This window comes from Spinacia oleracea, chromosome 4, assembly GCF_020520425.1.
Source record: "Spinacia oleracea cultivar Varoflay chromosome 4, BTI_SOV_V1, whole genome shotgun sequence".
In the NCBI taxonomy this organism is placed as follows: Eukaryota; Viridiplantae; Streptophyta; class Magnoliopsida; order Caryophyllales; family Amaranthaceae; genus Spinacia; species Spinacia oleracea.
Window position 1 is genome coordinate 29,942,200 of NC_079490.1, and position 13,854 is coordinate 29,956,053.

A 13,854-nucleotide genomic window follows, 5' to 3' on the forward strand; every position below is an offset into this window, starting at 1 on the left:
TAAGGATACCCATCGCCAACCGGGGGGTGCATACGCTTCGAATGTTGTCCACTCGGAACGTTCGCTAGTAGTACACCCGTCCCAAACCCAATCGCTCGCCCATTAGGTCCCTCTCATTGGTGCATGCCCCCTTGGCTTACATCGTGATTGGCCTCTTGGGCGAAATTCGTCTGTTGAAGGCACTACCTCGACCGGGGCATGTGTTGGATCTGCGATAGAAGCGGTACCAAGCCAGGCGCAAAAACTACCCATAGAAGCCTATCATAAACTACATGGCAAATTATTATTGCTTCATGATGTAATGTTAGTAATGTGTAGCAAAATATGTGATTGTGTGACAAACAATGTTAGCAAACCAACGACCTAAAAAAAAATTGCCCAAACATTCATAAACCAATTTGCCAAAGAGTTATACCGAAATACGTGTTCCGCAAACCCGAACGATCGCCACAAAAATAAGCGACGCTCGGGACGGCCTGTAACGAATCCCACAAACGCTGCACGACGCGTAAAGGACGTTATTAGGCAAGCACGTGAAATCAAAGTCGCATAAACAAAAGTAGACGCAAACAGAAAATGAGAACCAGCCAGGGACGTATTTTCAACGCCCCTGGCTGGGCGCCAAAATTTCTCACGCCCTACGCTGGGCGCTGAAGTTGCTGCCTGGCCTTTTGGTCAGGCGCAGCAGCCTCGGCGCCTGCGCATAAAAAATATACGTAGCAGTAAAAGAAAATTCGTGAAAATTGCTGCGAGGGCGTATGAATAGGCACTCGATTCTAAAAGCGACTTGTAAAAAATAAAATAACTCTTTGTGTCGTTGTTAGGCCTCCTATGACGACAATGTTCGGCTCCAAAACCTAGCACGCTAATTGAAATAACCTTGAATGTCACATGGGCAAAGTATTAAAAAAAAAAATGTTCAAATGAAGTTTTGAAGGAAAAATAATGTTCGAATAAAAAAAATAAATCCGAGTCTAGACTAGGCTATGCCAAAGTACAATCTAAATCCTAAGTCTTAGTTGTCTTATCCATAGAACTGGTCCTAATGCTTGGTGTCGTTCTGCAAGTTAAAAGGTTAAACCATATTGAGTCTCCCTTCCTAACATTTAAATCAATAAGCACCCATATGTAATTGTCATCCCTTGCTAAGAATCTACGGCTTCAATACTCCCTCTCACCAATAAAAAGAATATATTATAGTATTTGCAAAATGGAAATTAAACAGTCACATTCTGAAAATCATTCCTCCATAGTCGCACAACCCCCAAAGTGAACCTAAGGTATCAATATCGTTAGCAAAAATTAATGGCCTCAAGGCTTATGATCACATTGGGTCACGACTATCATAGTCCTCTCGAGCCACTCGCTCCTTGAAATACTCCTAAAGTACGGACTAAAAGATTTTCCATGAATGCAACATGACAAACCATGAAAATACCCAAATCGGCATGCCATAAGGCCACCATTGGGAAAAGCAATACACACTAAGAGAGAAGACACTAATGATTCTAGTCTTGCAAAAATGAAAATTCGATCTCCCCAGTTAACTACCTTGCCAACATTAAGAAAAATGGCGCATGACAAATGAACACCCAAGGGTTAAAATCTAAAGTGTCAACCAACGAAAGTTATGGTCCAATTAGCCTAAGTCTGAGAATCGCTTGGTCAAGTGTTATACGCTTACGCCACGTCATTATTTTGAGTCTAGGCCACCTCCTTGTATTCATATACGGGTCATAATCAGAAAAATTAATGAAAGTTCGAGTCTAAATCACAACTTCCAATTAAATCCCGAAAACTGGAATCTGAAAAGAAGCAAAAATTATTTTCGATGTAATTCTTTCGTTAAATTTCAATAAAGTAAAAACAACAGTTTGAATCTACGCTATTTGCACATTCTAAGAAACGACTAAATACGCTTGCAAAGTAAGACAATTTAAAGGACCACCCTAGGCCTACTAAAGCTAAAGGTCCACCCTAGGCCTACTAAAGTTAAAAGTCCACTATAGACCTACCAAACGAGGCTCACTCACTCTCGCCTCGTGACTCAAAGACCACAACCATCTACCTCTTAGCCCAAAAAAAAATTTGAAGGATTTATGTTGGGGAGAAATCCCAAGCAAAAAGAAAAAAATAGAAAGAGAAAAGGGAGAGCGAAAGGAGCAAGCCATGAAATACTTAAAAAGAAAGAGAAAAGGGAAAGCGGAAAGAGCGAGCCATGAAATACTTAGCCCGTACCTCCCAAAGTACGAAATCTACCCAAGTAAAACGACGGGAAAGAATTGAGTTAGCCCGTACCTCCCAAAGTGCGAAATTTACCCAAGTAAACGAAGGAAAAGAATTGAGTCAACCAATCCAAATCATAAAATTCTACGATGTCTACCCTTTCCAATCCTTATGTTCTTAGACGCCTTCGCTCTGGGGCCCCTGTTCAGCTCATTTAACGCATCCATGTTCTCATTGCCATAACCCAAGAAACCATTACCTCGACTCTTGTTCTTGAACTTGTTATCAACTGCAAACCACGTACGGTCATTGACACATGCGTCATGCCCATCATTTCCAAAGCCCAAACCTGCTCTTACACCATCATTAGCATAATGATCGTATAACTTGTTTGGATACATCCTGTTGATATACCCTTAAGCCGTCCCCATGCTATTCATTGGCCTTGGTTGATGTAATCCTCATGCTCGACTAATACCTATACAACTTATCCTATCTCATTCAACCCATCTTTCAAGCCGTCTTGAGTCACAAATAAAAAAAGAGACAAATGAAAAGTACATTCTACGCTCAATGTAAAAATAAAAAAAATAAAAAAAATGTGAATAATAAAAAAGAAACTTTGCAAAGCGCCTCTAAAGTTAGTCTAAAAAGAAAAAGAAGCATTTAGCGCACCAAAAAAACACTACTACAAATAGGGCTATAGAAACGCCCTTTTAGATAACGGTTTTCCTGGCATTGCTATATCATAGCTATTGCAACAGTTAAATAATTATTAATTTGAGTAGAATTTCACTTTGGAAAAACGTTGCTATAGAAAAACTATTGCAACGCTTATATATTACGACTATTTTATTGCAATAGTTTTTAGTTTTTTAATAATTTTAATGAGATATTACAACGTTTTTTTGTCAAGCATCTAAAACATGTTAAAAATTAAAAATAAAATAAATCAAGAAATAGGTTTATTAAAAATAAAAAATTCAGCACATATTATTTTTTGGTTTCCCTCCCCACTGCTTTTCACAATTTTTAAAACCCGTAGAGGCCTCTGCGAGTCTGCGAGTCTGCGTTCTTTTTCTCTTTCTACCTCCTCATCGTTGTTTTTATCTTCCATCATCGTTCCTTGAAGCAAATTGCGATTGTAGATAGACGGTTCTGAATTGGCTATTGCGGCTCAAGATTGGTGATATAAATCCAGTTCTGAATTGGCGAGAAGAAGCACATTAGTTTGTATGTATTTCATCGAATTTGTTATTAATTTCACAATTTTTCTGTTTAATTTTTAAACCGATTATAATGGAATTTTTATGTGTTGTTTTGAGGTCTAAGTTAGGGTTTAATTGGGGAATTTGGGTTATTGGGGAATTCGGTTAATTGGGGAATTTGGTTGATTGGGGAATTCGGTTAATTGGGGAATTTGGTTGATAGGGAAATGAAAATATTTTCTCGTCCGTGTCTGTTGTGCTATAAGGCTTGTCTGCTTGATTATGGGGTTTGTATTTGGCATTAGGATGTGAATCAGAACTGTTTCTATCTTGTTCTGTTACTTGAATATCGCTTGTGAAACAAACACAAGCAGCAGCTATTCAGCTGTATCAAAACATCATTGAAGCAGTTATTCAGCTAGATCTTTGCTTGTATTTGTTGATTCCAATGGGTTATTTTGGTATATTATTAAAATTTAATTGTTCTGCCGCAGTTTTCTTTCTTTTGTTGTCTGGATCAGTTGGTTGTTTGGTGATGATGTTGAGTTTTAATTCACTGCTCTGTTCTATACTATTGCTATACTTTTGGTTTCTTTCTCGTTCTGTTTCTTGTTTCTATACTGTTGCTATGTGCTATTCGGCTTGTCTGCTTGATCATGGGGTTTGGATTTGGCGCTAGGATGTAAATCAGAACAGTTTTCTATCTTGTTCTGTTACTTTCGCTAGGTTGTGTGTGTTTTGCAGCTGGTTGGGTGTAGCTGTGGGTTTGGGTCTGGGTCTGATGTTGCACTGTTGGTTGGTCTGGTTCTGATGTAGCTGTTGGGTCTGCTACTTAACACTTGTTTGTTTGTTCAACTTGATGTGTTCTTGTTGTAAGTTGGGTTGCTGTCCTAGTTGGTTGTTATTGAACTATCCATATCTAAGTGAAACAACTACTGTGTATTTTCAGATGTTGGTGTGCAATATTTTGACAACAATAGAAACTATTATTGCTTAGTTTTTTCTAATCTGATTGCCAGCAACTTGAATGCGGGGGATATATTTAGGATACGGTTGGGAGAACATGACTGTCTTGGCTACTGTTATCTATTAATTGCAAAGAGTAACTGAATTGTGATGTAGACAAAGAGAGAAAAGCTCACTTGGGGCATTGCTTTTATTGCAATGTTTTTATGTATCGTGTATGTTGTTAAGGATACTAATTAATAACTTCCAAGTCAAACCATAGTGTCGATTCCCTATTTTACTTATTTATGACTCTGTTCTTGTTTTTGTATGCTCAATATCATACTCTCCAATTCAACAATAATGATTCTGAACTTAGTTTTTGGTACTTGTTATTTTGGAATTGATTCAACTAGTGCATATAACCGAATAGTGAATCTTTAGTGGTGCAAGTATTTGTTGTTATTTTGTGATGTGAACCAGTAAGATTGTAGATTTGTACTCCCTTTACTTAGAAATAGGCTGTATATACCATATTTGGATCTTTCTCAAAACCTGTCACTTTTAAAATAGTAATGGTTTATAGTTTTGTTATTTTAGTTTCCACTACATAGGATGAGTGATGGGGGAGAGTATGTGAATGATACATCCATTGTATGTTCTTTTAGTAGAATTTCCGTATTCTTATCACGAGGGGTTCAAACCATGAGGCAAATTGACTACTATGTCAAGAAGAGGAGTTTTAAGTATACTCTGAGGGTTTTTTTTTCTTTGGGGGGGGGGGGGGGGAACGGGGAGAAGACGTATCATTATTATCAATACATAGGTCGGTAGGTGATTTTGAAGCTTTGCATATATGGCAGGGTGTAGAATTTCTAAATAATGTGATACAGTAATGATGCTTTAGATTAATTGCCATAGAAAATGTATTTTTTCCCCTTATTCTAGGGATATTGGTACTACTGCATTATCTGGGCCACTTCCGAGAGAACTTGGTCAACTTACAGAGCTGCTATCATTGTCAGTTTTCTCCATCCATGGAATTTCTTAAACTCTGTATTTATTACATCTTTATTATGTTCCCAAAAGTTTATTCCATCATTACTGATGTTACTGTGTTTGTGCATGGTTAAGTTGATTTACCTTTGAGCTTTCATGATTCATGTCTGAAAGTCTTCCTTTTATAATTTTCTTGCAGTTTTCTTCCCTCACGAAGCACACTGATCCAATCAAAACTTTTAAGCTCAACACATACGCTCCTATCAAGGAGGGAGTGTGTGGACTGATTATGGTGGTTAGGGTGGTGTGGGTGACGTCTTAATGTCTGCAGCGATCTGCAAGCTCGCTAATAGGTCGGCGGATATGGCAGAAGCACTAGCTCTGAAATTTGGCATGCAGTATGCATTCGATGCGGGCTTCCGTAGCATTGAAGTGGAACCAGACGGTCTGTTTGGAAGTCGGTGGAAGTAGCCGCGGTGGTTTTTCCGACGAGGATGGTGTGGGTTTAGTCAGTTTGATATTACCACTACTAAGAATGCTCCTATTGAACGCCTCAAACGCTGGAGGGTATGTCGCTTTTAATTTTTGTGTTAGTGCTATTTTTAATGTTTATTTATTTAATAAATTTGTAAATTTTTGGTGTTAATTGTTGTATTTTGGGGTTTTATTGGATTAGTTTATTGATGGTTTTGTTTTGGTTGTTTTTGTTTTTATTTTGTTGGCATTTGTTTATGAATGACATTTAGGGTGTTGTGGTTTGTGAGATTTAGGTTGAATTGAATTTTGAGTGTAAAATCTAGACAGGGAAGCAAACTATATTCAGATTAATTTTGTAAATTTTGGTGCTAATTCTGTTGGTACTGTTATTTTGGGCAAGCGGCGAAGTCTGACAAGCAGATATCACAATCATCTTTGTTTACAGAACTACTGAAACTTAATGGACCCTAAAAAATTAGGCACATAAAAAGCCAATTAGTTGTGCAGTAGCAACTTAGTAGCTTCTATGCCAATTCAACATATATTTTGTATAATCACATTACAATTGCCTATTTGATTACTTGGGTATATGAGGAGCGAGAGAGAGCTGACAGTACCTATTTTATTGTGTCAGTGTAAACAGGCTAAGTCTCAGTAACATACGTTCAAGTTTGGATTTGAAATTGGTGCGGTTGCAGACCTCCAGTATCACAAATCATGACATACTCTCTTCCTCTTAGGGAAGATGTTAAGCAGGCACCCCTCTTAAGTGCAGTGGAGGCCACCTACCTAGGCCATGAGGCGCCTTGATCAGCCATTGACCCTGTCAGGTAAGTATGTTTCCCAATATTCCTCCCTATCAATTTATGCCTGTGTTGCTATTCTCATTTTTGTTTGTTGATTGATGTGGGACATTAACCAAATATCCTAAGATGTTCCTCCGAGGTTAAGAACCGAATAGGGTGTAGTATTTTGCTTAATTGTCAATATTTTACAAGTTTCTCAGTCAATTCTAGTGCTCGTACTTCGTATATGTCAAGGAAATAGGGAATAAATAAATGACTCAATTCTAGTCTTCATATCTTCGCACTTTTGTTTCAAGTTGGGAATTACACTTGTATTACTGTAAAAAAATGCTGGTAATTTTACAAGATAAGTTGGACTGCAGTATACCACCACGCGTCCTCTTTGCATCATCAACAGCTAATCATTTGATAATAAACATTTTCAACCAAAATGTCAAGTAACTGTCTTTGAAACATGAACCTACGCTCCTGCAAATATAACATTTGGTGCTGAAAGTTGAATCACAAAGGTGAATCCCAAGTTAACTATGTTAAGGACTGATTAAGGTTCTGAAAGTTACTTGATACTTGAGGTATTGGATTTACCTAGATAATCATGATGGTAACACCTTATTGCTTAGTCAAAATGCAGAGGATCCCAAATTAAAACCTTCTCTTCCATCAACCAGGTCAATGACCAAGAATAAGTTTTGACATTTGGGCTTAAAGCATGTAGATCATGTCAAAAAGCAAAAGTTCAGAATATACACGTAAAAAAATATGGGGTTTAAAGGGCCAATGCTGGGTCTGCAAGGAAACTGTAACCAGGACTACCAGGTTATGCTCTCTTTATTTTATGTAAAAGCAATATATGGCCACTCCATTGATCCAGTCAATATTCAGACCTCCAAACGTAAATTAAGAGTAAGATATTTTTAATAAACATAAGACCTAGGAATTCTCGAGTTACTTGTCACATATCATGTTCAACACATGAATAACAAACCCACATAATATTCATTACAGTATTATGACTGCAGCTTTTATATCAATGTAGCATGCGTACCTTCGCCTCTAGGGATATTGGGCTGATAGAAAAAAAGTTGGCGCAACACTCGCAGGTCTTTGGAACTGAATGAAATTGAACCTTAGTCAGGGTCACAGGTATCAAGACATAGACATATCCAACAAGTACACTTTCAAACCCAATCAATGCTTATGAAACTTCTAAGATTCTATGGTTCAAAAACATGAAGAAACATAACCCTCAACACAATTGCACACTACAGCACAAAATTGTGAATTTGACAAAATGTAGTCACAAATCACAACAGTAAAATAAAATCCCTTAGGAAATGACAGTAACATCAACATAGTCTAGCTTCGAATCAATTTTGTTTACTTTCTATATGTTAGGCTGTGAAATGATGACTGCTGGTTGTTGCTAAGTAGTAGCTTTTGCATTTTTTTTCTAATAGTAACTCGCTCCAAACTTCTGATGCAGGACTTCCTAGTCCTAGGTATATGCAGCCTTAGCATAAGAAATTTATAGAGGCAGATTTTCGAATGGCATTCCTGATTCTAGAAATAAAAATGATACTCAATTGTTGTCAGTCTGGTCACCATAAAGTTGTCCATTGCTATAATGCTAAGCCTTGAGGCACTGGCTATATTCATACAACCCAAACTGGAAGGTCTGGGATGTTCGAATTCGTCAAGCTGCCTGCCTTAATTTGTTGAGAATACATGTTTATTGCTATAACTCTAAGCCCTGAGGCACTGACTTTATTCATACATTTATACTTCAATTGATTTATTAGTGTATGATTTTAATTTATTCCTGTGAAATCTTATGCGAAGCTAATAAATGTGGACACATAGTTTTATAGATGGGAATTTCTGGTATTAGAATATTAGATACATCAGCTATATCTCCAAGATGAATTAACACTGGTTGAATAAAATATGAACTTTCAGTAAGAAAATCTAAATTAAAACTGGTTGAATAAAATCTAAAGTTGGTCTTAAAAGTTCTACTAAAAACTTTCACTTCATAAACATTTTGTTAGCAACTGTTAAATTAAAACGTGAACTATAGTAAGAAAAGCTCTGAAGTTTACAAATCAGGGGACACGGCGTTTAACTTCTAGCATACTTCTTGTTCTTGTTCTTGTTCTTCTTTTTCTTATTTGCTGTAATATTCCTCGGTATAATTGTTTTGAAATCCCTTTGGGGGTTAGGATCCTTGATAACATTTTTATTGGAGTAGGCACATCAACTCGAATAGGGGGAAGCAATTTAAATGAAAACTTGGAACCAAATATAATCAATAGATATGGAAAGTTATTTTTTTAAGGTTTATCTTTTGTCATTCATGTTGAGCTTCTTTTTTCTTAAATATTTGGATTTTATTCATTGATATTGAATTCTTATTAAAATGTTATACTTGATTTGTTTGTTGTGCAGGATGGTGCATATAGTCAAGAAGTACGAACTACTTTAAATATGTGGAGATTTATAGGGCACATAAATATTAGACAGGTTTTAAGAAATAAAGCTATCACATAGTGATTATTGTGTGAGGGGGTCGAAAAAGCACGAGGCTAATGCGTGACCTCGTCCCTCGTGGGTGTGACGATTCTTTTTATTCAATCAAGTGTAATTGGATTTCCTGTGAGTTTACACCCAATTGACTAGTAATATAGGAGTCGCCATTCAGTTTTTAACGACAATTAGAAAAACTGACAAAACCCGGTTATCGTGACATAAAGGGAGTGCAATTATGTTTGACCACGACGGCCGTAGGTTCCCTTGTGATCCCTGGTGTGGGGATCTCTCAACATACACCCGCAAGGTAGAGATTGAGGGTTCGGGGGACTGTAACTACCGAGAGGAGTACTTCACTCGTCGATAACTCCAGAGGTAGGATATCCTTACTAGCTCAGCATAAATAATTGAAGGGACATGCGTTAACTATTAAACTAATCTGAGTTGATTTTAGCAATATGCAACATATAATACTAATTCGATCGTGATTATCTGATTTAAGTAGCATTAAGGGAACTAGCATGATAATCCGATTTCCCAAAAATATTATATTTGTTAGGCGTGACAGAACAATCAGATTTAGTTAGTTTAACAGTTCATAAAAAAGGGCGAGGAAAGCAGTTAAATCATCGAAAAGGGACACATTACGACGCACCCTTGAGAGGTGCGTCACGGTTCTCAGAAAACTAACCACTTTGACTTTGCTATTTCTCCTTTTTATTTAACGAATCTCAACTATGGGACAGGATACGTTCTGTTCGATTTATGGATCGATTGCGACAGAACGCGTGAACAGTTTCGCAGCGTGAGGCTTAGGCTAAGGGTTGGAGTCAATACTCAGAATATAATTATGTGTTGTGTGTGTTCCTTTAACGTCGAATTTAGGGGTCTATTTATAGGGAAGAGTTCGTGGAAAGATAGAATTGCAGAGTTCTAATCCACAAAGAATTAGGAAAAAACACGTACCCAGGTATTTTCAGCGCCCAGGCCTGGGCACCGAAGATTTCGGCGCCCAGAGCCAGGCGTTGAAAATAGGGTCTGGGCTGTTTTCTTTAGTCAGATTCGGATTCCTGAAATCCGTAGAGTTTGAGATTTAATCGAGTCTTTTAGCGCGTATCAATTTTATGACGAAATGCGTCTGGGCCCGTTACGAACTCTAGGCTCGTTAGGATTTTAATTAATACGTAACTCTTATTTCCGAATCATATTAGGAATAGGATTCTCGCAGTTTTCTATCTCATTTAGGATTTATGTTGGAATGCAACACCTAATTCTGACAGGTATCTATCCTTTATGATTTGCCACTTTTAGAAGCTACCTTTTACGGCAGTTACTAGTTTTAGCAGGTTTCCATAAATAGCAGGTTTCGGGTGAAATGAAAAGGGGAATTGAGATTCGTTTATTTTATAGGAGATGCGTTGTCAAGTGGAGATTTATGCTTTCATCATCGAACCTTTCCCTTTCGGGAATGGGGACAAAAGTAGGTGTCTACAGTTAGCCCCCACTTTGACTGAGTCTTGGAGTAAGACGATGGTCAAAGTATTAGACGGAGTGCGTCACACAAGCCATTGTATATGTGACCTGTTTTGCGAGGGTCTCACGAGCCCCCGAGTGATAACATTTGACTTAAGGGTCATCACTTGAAGTGTCGACATATCCCTCACGTGTCATTGGGATTTGTCAACTGATAGTATAGAAACTTCCTCACTTTGTCATAGGAAGGATCTAAAGGTGCGTAGAAACTCCCTCACTTTGTCATTGGGAGTAGCTACAGATTTTTTCGAAATCAAAGCTATAAAGTGTAATTGGGCCTGGCCAAGCCCAATCACGAGGTAAAAGTGTTTTTAAAGATTCTCATTTTCAGGGCTAGCTAAACGAGAAAACCCCCTTGTTTTTATGGGACGTAAAACGAAGGAAAATCCATCACATCGCTCTTTTTTGGAAAAAACGGAAAACCAATCCTTTTAATTTTGGAAAAGGGAAAACCAGAAAAAGTTATCGCTGCAGCGACTAAGGACCTGCACGGTTAGTGATGCAGACCCCGCCGGCTAAAGATGGCGAGCCTGTCCGCTAAGGGTGGACACCCCGTCCGATAGAAGTGGACCAATCTGTTTTTGAAATTTGAAAATAAGGACCTACGCGGTTTGTGACGTAGACCCCGCCGGCTAAAGATGGCGAACCTTGTCCGCTAAGGGTGGACACCCCGTCCGATAGAAGTGGACGAATCTATTTTTAAATTTGTTTTGCTTTTTTGAAAATAAGGACCTACGCGGTTTGTGACGTAGACCCCGCCGGCTGAAGATGGCGAGCCTGTTTTAATTTTGAAAACTTTATTTTTTCGAAAATTGAGGACCTGCGCGGCTGGTGACGCAGACCCCGCCCGCTGAGGGTGGGCGAGCCCTATCCGCTAAGGGTGGACGTCCCTGAATTCGTTTTTTCGATTTGGGAACTCGCGCGGTTGGTGACGCGATCTTGCCGACTGAAGATGGGCAAGTTCCTATTTCTTTGGTTCTTTGTGATTTCTTTTGAGAATTTCTTTTTATTCATTCTTGCAAGAGCGAATTCTTTCGAGGGACGCTCGAATTTAGTTGTAACCTGAACGTGGGCTGACAACGTGTTCAGACGGATCTTTGTCTTGCGACCGTCTGCTTTCGTGATTTTGAGCTAGTCTTTACGGCTCGACTTGGTCTTTAATCAGAGGACCGTGCACAAGTGTCAGTGACGTCCTTTCGTGAGGTCGAACCTGTTGTTGTTCTTTTTTGAGATATCCAAACATGATATGGTGTATGGCGTAGTCCGGGAATGTGATTTTGATCGCGCGCTCCTTGTTGGAGTCTATTTTTTCGCGAGCCCCCAAGCACTGGGGCTCGTCGGTTGTTTTTCGCATCTTGTAATCATGTCTGGGGTCATGCTCGTATGTGCGAGCGACCTTTTATAGTAGTGTGCTACTTTAGCGAAGCCGTGGAGTGCGACTTTAGTTTTCAGGCGACATCCGGTTTTAGCTTGGCCCGGATTAACCCTTTGACAGACAAACATTTTTTATTTGGAAAACCAATGACTTGACGACACATATTTTTGGTGTTTCGAAGAATGACCATGATATTTAACTTGTTTTTTTTTGAAAAGTGTACATAAGCATTTTCTGAGACGAGTCTAAGTTTCGACCAAGTTTTAATGTCATATTTTTTTTCTTGCTTATTTGGGAGCTAAAGGTGCTTTGGGCTTGATCCTACTTGCAATAGGGCCTCGTGTTTAGCAACACGGTCTTAAGTCCTTTCCTGTTCCGTGTTTTGTGAAATCTGGGCCTTGGGCTGCATTTTCAGCGCCCAAGGCCAGGCGTTAAACATTTCGGCGCCCAGCCGTGGGCGCTGAAAGTCCTTTCCTGGTAATATTTGACTTTCGGATTTCCTAACACGTTTCCGAATGGGATCAGGATGTCATTGGGTGCGTTCAGATATATATAGGGGCTAGATGCGTCCCTATTTTCTACTACTCTCAAATTCTTTCTTTTCTTTTTGTTGTGCTTTAATTATTCATTGCTTTTGCCATGTCGATCCCTACTGTCTCACTCCAACGGACTGTTAGGCGTTGGCTACGGGCCCTTACTCCCACAGAAAAAGCTTTGTTAAAAGAATACCACTTAGAGGCACTTTTAGGCTTACAACAAATTAATATTGATTATAACTTTCTGCATGCTGCCCTAAGCTTTTGGGACTCCGATCATCATGTTTTTGCCTTTCGGGGAAACGAAATATGTCCTTTGCCCGATGAATTTGCTGCGATCCTTGGTTATCCTACTAATGCTACTCCTGTTACCCCTGGCACTATTGAAGAGGGTAAAACAACCATAAGGGCTTTCCTAGGGCTAGATGATAACATGTTTGCTGAAATTGTTGTAGATGATAAGGTTAACTTGGCAAAACTTGTAAAACATCACTTTAGGCCTAGTAAGAATATGACCGAACAGAAATTGAATATTCGAGCCCTTGTATTTTGCTTGTTGAATCATTATTTGCTATCGAATAACAATGGTGAGTTCGGTGACATAAGGTTGATCCCCTTGATTAGCCAGATGGAAAGTTGCTATTCTATCATGCCGTTGGTTGTTGCCGAGACTTTGCTGAGTGCGGATGAGTTGAAGAAGGATGCCAAATCCGAACATTTTAAGGGAAGCCCCCTATTACTGCAGGTGATCGATTTTTCCTTGCGCACGTATACGTCCCTTTTGCATATATTTTTTTTTGCCTGGGGCTGAGTTTCAGCGCCCAGGGCTGGGCGCTGGAGTTTTCGGTGCCTGGTCCTCGGCGTTGAAACTGCGCCCCAGGGACCATTTTTTCATTCTTTTGATTCGATCGTACCTGTTTTTGCAGATTTGGCTTGCGGAACGGCTTAGACTTTTGGAAGCTCCTGCCGATCCTAAACATTATCGCCCTATAGCCTTGGGTAACCGAAAATACTTGCACCAAGGCCAGGACGAGGCCGAATGGACCTCCTTTTTTACTTATGGCATTTGTTCTATTAAGTGGGTGGTACCATGGTGGGGTTTGACTACTATGACAGGGGGTTCTGATGTATCGGTTTATGTTTCTTTGTTGGGGCTATCTCGTCCCATTTATATTTTCCCTTACCGAGTCATGCGTCAATATGGTTTAAGGCAGACTATCCCC

At 39.1% G+C, this 13,854-nt stretch overlaps 1 long non-coding RNA gene across 1 annotated transcript; it reads left to right on the forward strand.

Moving 5' to 3' along the window:
* The first annotated feature begins 3,241 nt into the window (after positions 1-3,241).
* Positions 3,242-9,414, forward strand: LOC110779933 (uncharacterized). Its single transcript, XR_002531299.2, has 4 exons — positions 3,242-3,459; positions 5,578-5,945; positions 6,490-6,685; positions 9,107-9,414. It is a non-coding gene; the product is annotated as an uncharacterized lncRNA (long non-coding RNA).
* The last annotated feature ends 4,440 nt before the right edge of the window (positions 9,415-13,854 follow it).